This window comes from Phocoena sinus, chromosome 5 (assembly GCF_008692025.1).
Source record: "Phocoena sinus isolate mPhoSin1 chromosome 5, mPhoSin1.pri, whole genome shotgun sequence".
Classification (NCBI taxonomy): Eukaryota; Metazoa; Chordata; class Mammalia; order Artiodactyla; family Phocoenidae; genus Phocoena; species Phocoena sinus.
In genome coordinates this window covers 71,079,766-71,092,441 of record NC_045767.1, presented here as the reverse complement: position 1 = coordinate 71,092,441, position 12,676 = coordinate 71,079,766, and positions in this window count along the sequence as shown.

Below are 12,676 nucleotides of genomic sequence, written 5' to 3'. Positions count from 1 at the left end.
ACACACATACACACATGTGCGTGTCTTCAAGTGAACTTAGGTTTCTCTCTCTCTACAGCTTTATCACACTGGATTTTATGCCTTCTAAGGCATTGAAACTTATTCCCTACTATTTCATAAATCCAGTAGTTTGGAGATGATCTCTTATTCACTTGCCTTTTTTAACTCACCTTTTAGATTCTAGTTATAAGGATTCAAATTCATTTTATTTCCTGTTTAATATGGTGACAATTTTTGAAATAGACAGGGTACAATAATATCGAGCTAGAAAGACAAAGCTACTTCTGGTGAAGTGGAAAATAGGGTATTGTAAAGCTATAGTAGTTGAAAAAGGAGAAGGATCGGGACTTCCCTGGTCCTCCAGTGGTTAAGGATCCACCTTCCGATGCAGGGGACTTGGGGTCGATCCCTGGTGAGGGAACTAAGATCCCACATGCTGTGAGGCAACTAAGCCCACGTGCCACAACTAGAGAGAAGCCCACGTGCCACAACAAAAGATCCTGTGTGCTGCACCTAAGACCCAATCCAGGCAAAAATTAGTAAATATTTTTTTAAAAACCTAACACAAATTATTCTTAAAAAAATGTAAAAAGGAGAAGGATCAGTATAGGTTGGAGGATTGATAATATTTATTGGAGGAGATGGTATAGGATTTGGACCTTGCTTTTTATAAGAAGTAAAGAAAGAAGACAGCATATCAGGTATGGAAAATATGAACTAAAGCCATTTCTTGAACACACAGTAAATTTTTTCTCTAAGAATAGTGAAACACAGCGATAAACAAAAAGTGATGAACAGCCCCCTTTTTTTTCATGATTTTACAGTATAGTAATTTTACAGTACACTGTGATTCATTGATTACTTCTATGTTTAGGGAACAGAAGGAGATATGCTGTCAGCAATGAACCTGTCAGGTTAGACCAAAAAATTTAAGATAGCTGGTATACATAATGTAGGATCAATAAAAATTTTAAACCAGAAAGTGAAAGAATGAGCAGCAGTACTTTAGGAAATTTGGTCATTGATAAATTGAATGTAGAGAGTCTTGAGTCAGGAACACCAATTAGGGAAATAGTTGAATAATCTAAACAATAAATGATGAGAACATCTAACTTAATTTTGACTTTTTGAACAGAGAATTCCAAAGAAGAATCAACAGTTCTTTTAGACTTAATTTATGAATGCAAGAGAAGAGGTAATTCAGAGCTTCAAGACTTGGAAAAAAGTATATAAGTTTGGAAGAGAAAGAGGCAAATTCTTGTTTATGCACATATGGTTGTTGGTCAGTGGCTATATACAGGCGAAAAATCTCTATGTGAATAATGAATATATGTTACTGGAATTCTAGGCAAGAGATGAAGGTTTGGAATTCACCAGCCTAAAGGTGGTAGCAGTCATGAGAGTGAGTAAGCCTTCTAAGTTATAAGACTAAAGAGTATATTTTAGAGGAATAGCTCACAGAAGGTTAGAAGAAACAGTGAGGTGAAGGTCAGAGAATATAGCCAGTATAGTTAGGGAAGCTGAAAAAAATTGTGATGTCAAGCTAATGTGTCACATGCTGCCCTTAGCCTATTGATAACTAACTTGGCTGGACCGGCCTTTGTGGTTCTTATTCAGATTGCAAGATGTCCTCAGCAGTAACTCAGGAAACTTTGAAAAAAAAAATCTTTATTACTTACTGGTCTTGGAAATTACATGGCACACCTGGGGCCAAACAGTGAGCGTGCAGTATGAGAGAGGGAGACAGGGGGTGGGCGGGAGAGCTTGCTCAAGGGCATGGATCTGGGGTTCTGCTTTTACTGGGGTTGAGGGCGGGGGCCTAAGGTTTTGCAGGCTCACTCCTTACTAGTGAATTTAAATATAAAAGGAGAAATTTAGCAGGAAGAGAAAAACCAATGGGCCCAAATAGGCAATTATCCAAATCAGCCAAGATCTTCAAAACAATGGAGACTGGGTGAGGCCTTGGTCTTTATCTAGCTGTGACTGACAATGTGTTTGAGATAGCCATCTTTGAAGGGGATGCCCTTTGAAGTGGATGCCAGGGCAATCAAAGCTTAAGTCAGGCACTTGCATTACAAAAAGTAGAAAACTCAGCTGTCAGGGCTTACACTACAAATGGTGAGCTATATGAAATTTTCTTGTGAAGTAAAAGAAAATGAGATCTGAGAAATTCTAATTAATCTTCAAATTTAAAGTATTACCCAAGGTGGGGTGAGTGTGAAATGAGGAGGCCTGAACTCTTATATCCATATAAATTTGCACATTAAAACACCATCACCCATTATTGTAGAATGATTTGTCAGATAAATTGTGAATGAGCTATTTAGTTTGAGCAGTGGAGAGGGATTGGGGGTAGCAGTATGGGTGGTGATAGGAGGGCAGTGCTGAGTTAGCAGCCATAGGGGTTATCCTGAGGGGTGCTTGAGAAAACAATACTTGTGTAGCAGAGGAAAAATAATTTCCTTTACCCTTCTAGGTTCTTGGCTGAGACACCCTCTATAATAAAAGAGAGATTAACAGGAGAAAAACAAATTTAATATAATTTTGTACATACATGGGCTCTAAAGATATGAGACCCAAAGAAGTGACCAAAGCTGGCAGCTTTTACACCTTTCAGGCAAAGAAAATGGACTGAAATAAAAACACACAATGTAAAAGTTGTGAGTTAAGTTTTATTCAGGGACCTTATTGAGGACTATAGCCTGGAAGACAGCCTCTCAGATAACTGTGAAGAACAGCTCTGAAGAGGTAAGGGAGGGGCCAGGATATATATGAACTTTTTTGCTGGGAAAAACATGTAGTCAAGCATAAAATAGATTACTGCTAATTACAAGGAATAGACATCTCAAGTTAATGATTTTAGTGCTTTTCTATGTATGGGAAAATGTGAAAATATGGGATCATTGAAATTTTTCCTTAGGTGTGTGTCTTAACTCTATAGGGACCAGCATATCCAAAGCACAGACTGCTTCCTGTTTTTCTCCATCCTGAATTCCTCTGAGTGCACTGTCAGTGGGCACTGCAGTGCCAATGGCTTGATCCTTGTAGAACTGGAACGGCAGGCAATATTTTTTCTGTTCAGTGGCCCCTGTTGGTCATAAATTTGACCAAGGTTTGGGAGGCATTTCATGACTAATTTGTCCCATGGCCCTAATAACTTAACTCCTAGGTTAGGGGAGGATCTTGGTGATAGGCCATTTATGTGCTATATCTGGATTAGGCCCTGTTAATAAACAAATTCTCTGGACCATCTGTCTTACTGGTCTATTATGATCCATGAATTGCTTTTCCCTTGTTGCTTCTTCCCATATCTAGTGTTGCATAATTATAATTAATTTTATGTAGAGCTAAATAAGTGATCAGTTGCCTCAGGACATTTAGCCATCATTAATTTTGTTGAAGGTCTGGTTACACAATGAGTAATGCAGGAGACAACAATCTAATAAAATAGACAATATATAAGTAATATAGCTAGTAACACATTAATAAGATCGTAGTACAGCAGAGTGAGACACAAAGCACAAACAGTTTAAAAACAACAAGGAGTGAACAAGTTAAAACAATGATTAGTATAACTAGTTGCAGTCTGGATCACAGTAAGCCATCAGGTCCTGAGGGGAGCCAGCTGGAGAAGCCAAATTCTGGAGGGCTCACATAGAAAAAGGTAAATGTTTCATCTTCATTTATAAAGGTATACTTTATTAACTTGCTGTAGGTCATAGCATAAAAAGAAGGGTTTTCTGGAAAACAAAGATTAAAAGCCTGTAATATTTCAGACAAAAAGTCATAAAATTATAAATCATATTTATCAGTTCATGCAGTCCAATTTAATTAATTTTTGTTTCACTGGATGAAGCCATAAGGTTTTCCATTAGAGTTTTGTAATTTCTTACCTAGTTCAGCAGTATGATCTAAAAATCACCAGAAATCTGTATTTGTCAAAAATCCTTTTTATGAATTTTCTTGAAAATCTTCATTTTTATACAAGCATCTGAGTAAAATAATAACTGTCTATAAATGATGAAAGACTTAAAATGGCATGGTTAAAGATCTGATTACAGTGCAGTTGGAAAAGAAATTGGGTTAATTCGGTGACATACAGCATTTTAAGATAACTACAATTATGACTGATAACATTATACCAGCACATACCAGATCTTTAGGGATCCCATGTAATTTCTAGAATATCTATATTAATGACATTTACCCATGCAATATAACCTAAGAAGGTTTATTACTACTTATTTGATGTTTCCCAGGTAATTGAACATACTAAATAGACCTAATTAATTTAATATCTCTCTTTGGAATGTATTAGGGGCCCTCTGAAGCATCCCAAAGTTAGCTAGATGTCAAAAGAACATTTATAATTTGATTTGAGGAAGTTTGTCAAAGATAGCAAAAGGCTTAAAAACACTTGGTCAACTAGGATCATAGGTCATTTGAAACAGTACTTATTCACTCACCCAAAGGGACAATAAAAGATTTGAAAGACAAATACAGAAAGTTACAGTGAATTAAAAGGTACAGAAACTTTACACTTTGTTATCAAAAGCAGATCAGTATTCCAAGAAAACTTTGTTCTCTTAACACAGAGAGGGAAACAAATTCTAGTTTTGTACCAGCTTGTTTTTACTATTAAAACTTATTTATTCAAATTCTTTTCTAATCTTAGCCAATCAAGACCATGCACAAAACTCTTTTTTCAGGGTTCCTTTCCCACAAACCATCTATAACTTTCTTATTTACATTCAGATTTTGTCCTACATTTTCCCTTTCTTTTTCTCTCTCCAGGACAAAATCACTTTCTTTTCCCTTAACGACATGCATTTCCATTCCTTATATATTTTTTCCTTTCATACACAGATGTTTTTATTACTACTTTTAGTATTTTAATTACATATATTAGAATTCTTAGTTTTTAAAAACCTTAATTTCTAGTGAAAACTAAGAAGTAAACAATTATGAACTGTTTTTTACAGTAGCATTCTGTAGATTGGCAAACATAAATATTGTTTATGATTTCTAAAATGTACTTTTTTAAGGAAAAATTCTCAGTGTGGCACCAAACATTTTTATCAATAATCCTAAATATCTTTAGTTTTTCTCCAAACAGAAGCCTATGTTCAGTAATTAATGTTTCGGTATATTATTGGGTTGGCCAAAAAGTTTGCTTGGGTTTTCCTGCAAGATGTTATGGAAAAACCTGAAAGAACTTTTTGGCCAACCCAATATTTTAGTTTGGAATGATCTAGATATTTAATAAATTTCCATCATTTAACTTAACTTAGCAAAACTCTATTTACCAAAAATCTGAAGAAACTATTTTTTAGTAGGCATAGCCTAAAACATAATTATTCTTAATAAGTTCACCTAAAAGTTCTTAGCCCATTTATATCTATTTAATTCAGTTGTTCTCAGCAATTATGTTTAGATTAGCCATGAAAATTTCATGAGACAGTAGACCAAGTCAGCCATCATGCCAAGCTATTTTTTTTTGCTGATAAATTTTATAACAGATAATATGACCTTATTTGACTTTTAGTGAACATAGTTACAATAAAAGTAAGACATGTCTGTATTAACTAAACCAACAAACTTAAACTTTAATACCACGTATTAATTTAATATTGAATATTTCTCAGATCACATGAATTTCAAATTCATTTGGGTTAGTTTCTATTACATTTAGAAGTATTTAATTTATAAGCACTTACTCTTAAGTCTGTTAAATAGAGCTCTTTATAAATTAATTTTGATTCTGATAATGTTATCCAGAGGTAGAGAAATATCAAATTTATAACATACACACAGACATATAAACAGACATAACCAGTGATCTCATAGCTTCATTTCAAAACTTAAACATGAATCAGGGATTACAATATGAACTTACTAGTTTATAAGTAACAGTTGGAATAAGTTAAATTTATTTGCTCAGATGACTGAGGCTTTTTACTATTTGTGGAAAAGACTTTTTAAGATTTTTATTTGTCCTTGATAAATCCTTAAGTAAGCTGTGAATTAGATTTTGAGCAAGGAAGCCTTTCCAGTAGTTTGTACTTTTAAAAAGGCCTCTTTTCCTCTTTTTTTTTTTTTTTTTCCTTTGGTTTACCTGATTGAGTTAACTAGGCTCAGTCTCAGGTCATTGTGGGCTGTATTTACATTTCTGATTTGTAGATTTGCAAGACAAACACAGTTGCTTTTAATTCCCCAAAGAACTGGTCTGCCGCCTAAATGATAGCAAAAAATTGATTTGCCCAGCTACATTTTCTTTAATTTGCTTTTTTATATCAGTGAGAATATTTCCAGCTAAACTGGAAATCAAGAGTTCTATGTTCTAGAACTTTAGGGTTCATTTTATCAAGCCTTCAGAAGTTTGCACAAGACATTCAACAAAGGCCCTCTTTCTGAGTGCACAAATTAAACCCAGAGCAATTCACCTCAGAGGCAAAAAACATCAACAACAAAAACCCCTCTATTATTGCCTTTATTAGCCCCGAATATTAGTCCCCAGTTTTTACTTCGTATTGTATGGGTTCAGGTAACCCTATTGGTTTCTTTTAGTATATTTAATTAATACTGCCAGAGGGGCAGGTTTATATGCCCTGTCTTATAATACCAGGCAGGGGAGCATTCCCCAGTGAGACTTAATAGTCTGTCCCACAATATTATAATTAGGTAATAGAGATTTAACCATCTTATATAAAGCCCGTTCAAATGCACTGAGTTTTATAAAATTTCATCTAATTCTTTCAACTCTTATACCTTAATTTTAACCTCCATTAGGACCCCACCAACAAGTATTATTCCTATAAGGAGTCCCAGAAACTTTCCCTTTTATCCCCTGGCCATTTAACCTAATTTTGTATAAAAGGCATTGGGGTCCTCAGTGAGGGGTCGAGCCAAGGGACCCAGACCCTTTTGTCAATCTTTTTTTTTTGCGGTACGCGGGCCTCTCACTGCTGTGGCCTCTCCCGTTGCGGAGCACAGGCTCCGGACCGAGCTCAGGCTCCGGACACTCAGGGCTCCGGATGCTCAGGCTCAGAGGCCATGGCTGACAGGCCCAGCCGCTCCGTGGCATGTGGGATCTTCCCGGACTGGGGCACGAACCCATGTCCCCTGCATCGGCAGGCGGACTCTCAACCACTGTGCCACCAGGGAAGCCCTACAGTCTCTGTTTTTATCCCATCAATGTCCATTTTATTTATCTCATTTAAAATAATCATCTAAAGATTTCCATCCTGTTGGGATGAGTCCCTTTAAGAGTTCCGCCTTGTTGGGAAGAAATTGCTTGACTTTCCCCTTAGCTTCTTCCTGTTGCCTTGTTAATCATCTTAATTAACATTAATTAACCTAATATTTTTATTAACATCTGTAAGACTTATTAAAAGGAAGCTGAGACCACAAAAAAGGCTCCCAAACCTTTTTTTTTTTTTTTTTTTTGGTTAGTTTGTTTTAAAATAAGGGAGTTTTTAAGGTTAGCCAATTATATTTTTTTGTACCCACCTTTTAATTTACTTTTTTCATAGGTACCAATAAAATAGCTATTTATAATGAGAACTCTCTAGAAATTTACCAATTTAGAAGTATTTTTCAATTTAAAGGATCCATCCTCTGGCCATTTGCAAGTAGTATTAATAGTGACTCAAACCAATAAGGCACAAGAGGCATCCCACAAGAGAGTGCAAAAGATGCAGCCTCCACAAGGTCCAGAAAGATTACTGCCCCGAATAGTCTAAGTAAAGGCCTTTGTTGCACAGGTGGATACAACAAAGATTGAGATGAGGCCTTTGTTGAGATGAGACCCCTTTTGACAAATTTCCCTGAGAGCTGGCACAAAGAGACTGCTCAAAATCCCAGTCTATTCAACTGGCTACCAAATGTTCACCTTAGGTATAACTTCCAAATAGCAGAAACCAAGCTCTCAAAACACAGAACAGAACACCTAAGAAGATCAGGTAGAACATTTACATCTCAAAGGCATAGGGAGAGAAATGCAAGTTCCTCCTAGAAAGGTTTTTCTTCCTTTAAGATGAATTCTAGAAAAATGTTTTATCAAGCTAGCTTTCTTTAATTGTGTACACAAAAACCAGTTTAGGAATGTCAAAAAGAGTCCCATCTTGGCCATTTTTAAGGTGAGATTTTCTTAGTTCCCAATTAAGTAAGTACTTGCAAATACGTTTTGTATGTATTGTACATGAATCTGGCTAGGGTGTTAGGTCGGAGGCTGCCTTTCTGATGCCCCTCATTTAGGAAAGATGTTAGGCCAGCTTCCTACCTAATAACCCAGTCCAGATGGCTTAGTGTTTTTTAACTGAGCAAATCCCAGTATCTTTCAGCTGGGGGGCACCTCCCCCCCGCCCCAGTATCTTTTAATTGGATAAATCTTCCTCAGTGTCTCTCAACTGAGGAGTCAGGTATCTTTTTATTCATCACCAAAAAAAAACTTGGGATCATCAGCCCATAGCAGGAGATCTAAGACCTAGGAGATATTTGCCCAGTCATCTAGGCTCACTGAGGAGGTGGACTGGCACAGGTGACCTTTGCTGGTACCAAGGCTCTAGATCCTGGTGGAGTTCAGGCAAAGGAGAGAATTCTGTTCTGGGTCCCTTCACAGTCACCAAAACTGTTGACTGAAAAACATACAACATAAAAGTTGTGAATTAAGTTTTATTCAGGGACCTTACTGAAGACTGTAGCCCAGAAGTCAGCTTCATAGATAGCTCTGAGGAGCTGCCCCCAGGAGGTAAGGGAGGAGCCAGGATCCACATGAACTTTTTTGCTGGGAAAATCATGTAGTCAAGCATAAAAAGATTACTGCTAATCATCTCAAGTTAAGGATTTTAGTGCTTTTATATATATGGGAAGTTGCAAGAATATGGGGTCATTGAAATTTTTCCTTAGATATGCATCTCGAGTATCTAGGGGCCAACATATCCAAAGCACGGGATGCTGCCTGCTTTTCTCCATCCTGAATTTCCCTCAGGGTGTACTGTTGGTGAGCACCTGGGGTGGCTAATGGCTTGATCTTCGTAGAACTGGAAGGGCAGGCAACATTTTTTTCTTTACGAAACAGATTTGTGAAGAATTGGCAAGGTGAAGAAGTCTGAGCTTAGGGTAGTAAACTAGTGAGGAAGAAACAAGTTTTGTTTATGTGGCCTTCTTGGCTCTGAATTCCCTATCTCTAGTGATAAGAATGTCTGTCTCCTGGTTCAGGGAGGATACCTTTCTTATGGAAAATTTATTTCCTGCTTTTCGGGGGACAGAGGGTCAGAGTGTCCTTGAACCAGCTATTTTTTAAGTAACTAATTCAAAATAATCAGTATGCCAAAGGGGCATATTTTGGGGTGGCCTGACCTGCACCATCACTTGAGAGTGGATGGTAATGGGCTGGTTCCTAGTGTCTTCTAGTACTACTGGGGGTAAATACTTTATTTCTTAACAAAAGTCCAAGTGATATTTCTCTGCCTTAGCATTTTCCTGTTATAGAGAGAAAGAATCCCAACTGAGCTGATGTTGAATTGTTAGCTTTTTTACATGGATAAAAATGAGAAGAAATATGAAGATATATCACCTCCTCTTCTGTTTAAAGACCCAAAACAAGAGTTGTGGTAGGGGAAGGCAGGGGACAAAGGAGTTGGAAACTTAATTTTTACAAAAAAGCTAGCAGTTCATGACAGAGCCCACAGCTTGAGTGGCCTGTATTTCCAGACAGTTGCCCCTGTCTTGACCCTGTTTGTTTCTGGTTTTGTTATCTGTGTCCCTGGGGTGAGGCCAAGGACAAAGGACAATTGGGAAGCCAGCCATGGCCCACAAAATAAACCTTCAATTGTCATTTTAATATGTCTACCATTTCACCTTAATTTAATTTCCCTACCTCCAAGAATATATCTTGTTTTGTAAGTTCACAGGCTGACACATCATCCAGAGAGACTATTTATTTTTCCTATCTTCTTCGTACAAATGCTGAGATTATTCTTGCAACAGTAATCAAGATCTTCTGTCTTTGGGTTGCAAAGAAAATGCATTCAACTGTACTTGAAGGAGAAAATTGAAATTCGGCAACAGATGATAAAGCACATTCTCCTTCTCTTTCAGTTGTCTGCTCATATCAGCTGAACTGCATTAATAAAAGCAAAAGGGGACTGTTGCTTGCTATTGGCAAAATATACAGTATTCAGTTGCCCAAAACTCTGTATTAGGTGTGTTGCGGTTTACTCCTATTATGGAACCTTGTGCTTTTAGTCCTTTTTTTTTTTTTTTGTCAGTGCTAGCATGGTGCAAAATGAACTGCGAAAGTACTCCCTAGAGGAAGGTGTCTCCCACTAGCTTTAAGAGCAGAGCTACTGTGAATTTTCTAGAAATATGATCAAATCTCAAGTATTTGAGATTGCCTTGCCTATCTGCTTGCTGTAACCTTTTGACATTACTGGTGTAATTATTTTAGGAAACAGCTCTGTAGATTTATTAGCATGCTTAATGCTAGCTTTAATTAGTGATTGCATTTATTGGGTATGCAAGTCATGAGGTTGCCACTGGGTACGTTTACGAATAACACAACCACTATAATAATAATAGGCATCCACAAATAAAAGTAGGTTGGTACCTCTGAGAGAAAGATTTCCATAAATAAAGGGCGTACTGCAGATTTTTCTTTTTCCGCCATCAGACAATCTCATGGGCATGCCAATTGTGAAACCATAGTCAAATTTATAGAAATGCATGGGTAAGGACAAAATAAAAGTTCATACTCATATACACCCAAAATAATTCTTTTTAGCCAGCCCTGTAACAGGAGGCCAGTGGCTCAAGTATAGGCAAAATTTTGAAGTAGGAATAGTTTAACTTTAGGTGCCTTTAGACTCGTCTTTGTGTGCCTAGCAATATCACCTTCTCCAGAAGACTCATTAATTTTCTCTCCCCTCCTCTTATGCTCAAGAGGAGATGAAATGCATTAACACTGAGGTTTAAATGATGATAGGGGCTCTTTGAGACCAAACAGCCCTAGCTTCAAGTCCACTTTTTATCATTTTCCAGCTATGTGATTTTAATGAATACTTTTTACCTCAAGGAGATGAGGTTTTAGTGCAATTTGAGCTTATACAATTTGGGGGGCTCTTTTTTGAAAAATTCAAAACTATGTCTATACATTTAGGTAAGAAAGTGAATATTTATAATTACACATTGAAAATGACAAATAAAACAAAATTCAGAAGAATAAATTTAACTTGGTATTCACCAACCATATTTGTCCATAAAAATTTTTCCACAACAATAAGAATACCTTACCAAAATAACTAGTGGTCTTGGGATACAGTGACCTTTTCTGATTCTTATTTTCTGAAGATGTAGGGGCCACTTTGATTTTTCTGTCCTTCTAATGAGTCATTTTTCTTTCTGATCATGGAAATTGATGTGGGTAAGAAGGGCAAAGTTTGGGATGAGTCAGGCACCATTGAACAAATCATCTCTTCAAGTGCACTAAGCTCTACCTTTCATATAAAGTGGTGGCAAGTCCCCAAAGTAACTCCTATGCAAGGAATGCATGTCTTTGTGTGCTTCAGTTCCTGAACCATGGCCAAGCCAGTAAACACCTCTTGTAAGATGTATCATAAAGTCCATAAAGGATTATAGAAATAAAGGTACATGATAGTGACTTAAAAGATGCCCACCTATGCTCTTTGCCTATATTAACTCATGTGACATTTCTGATAAACTTGTCCTACTAACATTATGAAAAGTATCAGTGAAGTCTGATACCATGTGTGATACTGCTTTTCTTTTCCTTTTAGGCTATATTATAATCTCAATACCAGTAGTCCTTGCAGTTAGTATCAAAGTCAGGAAGACTCACAGGCTACTGGAGTTAGCAAGAAGGAGTACTTGACCCTCTTGGGAGGAAAGGAGTTCTTCCCTTTCCATTGATGCATTAAGTAGGCTGTTCTTTGGAACCTTTGAGTTGTACTCGATAATAGTCCTTAATATTTGCCTCTCCTAAAGGATGCCCAACAATAGCTAAAAATAAATTTAACTGAATAGGGTGAAAGAGTAAGGAAATAAATGAATACATAAGAGGTCCATTGCACAGAGCTGGAACAAAAGAAACCTACTTACATCTGAGATTCATTTTCTCTTCACTGCATCAGAATAACATGCCTAAAATTTAATTTGGTTTTACAGTGCTCACAATCAAGCTTGGCTTTCAGGATGTTGTATTCTGAAAAATCTATGGTGTCTTCAGCTTGTGCTGAATCCAGTGTCATTCACTAGTGACACAGGCAGGAGAACAAGGGGAAGAAGCAAGAGTAGGCTCAGGGTAAACAAACTAATCCATGATGGGGTAGCCCTGTATTCACTAGTCTACTACATAGATTTCAGAGGGGTGGGGAAACAAATTTGATGTAAGTTCATGTCTTTCCTCCAAGTCCTCTGAGATCGGAGACAAGACAAGGAAGGTTTACATAGTTGTCTTATTCAAAGTGCATTCTCTTAGACACTTAGTTCAGCTGGCTCTGGGGGCGTCTCTCTTTCTTCTGATCTCCTTTTCTCACTGCTTCTCCCTTTCAGTCCTCTCTGTTGGATCCTCTTCCTCATCCTGGCCTTAAATGTTGAAGTATCCCGGGACTCTGTCCCTGGACCTCTTCTATTCTTTAGACACTTTCACTCCCTAGGT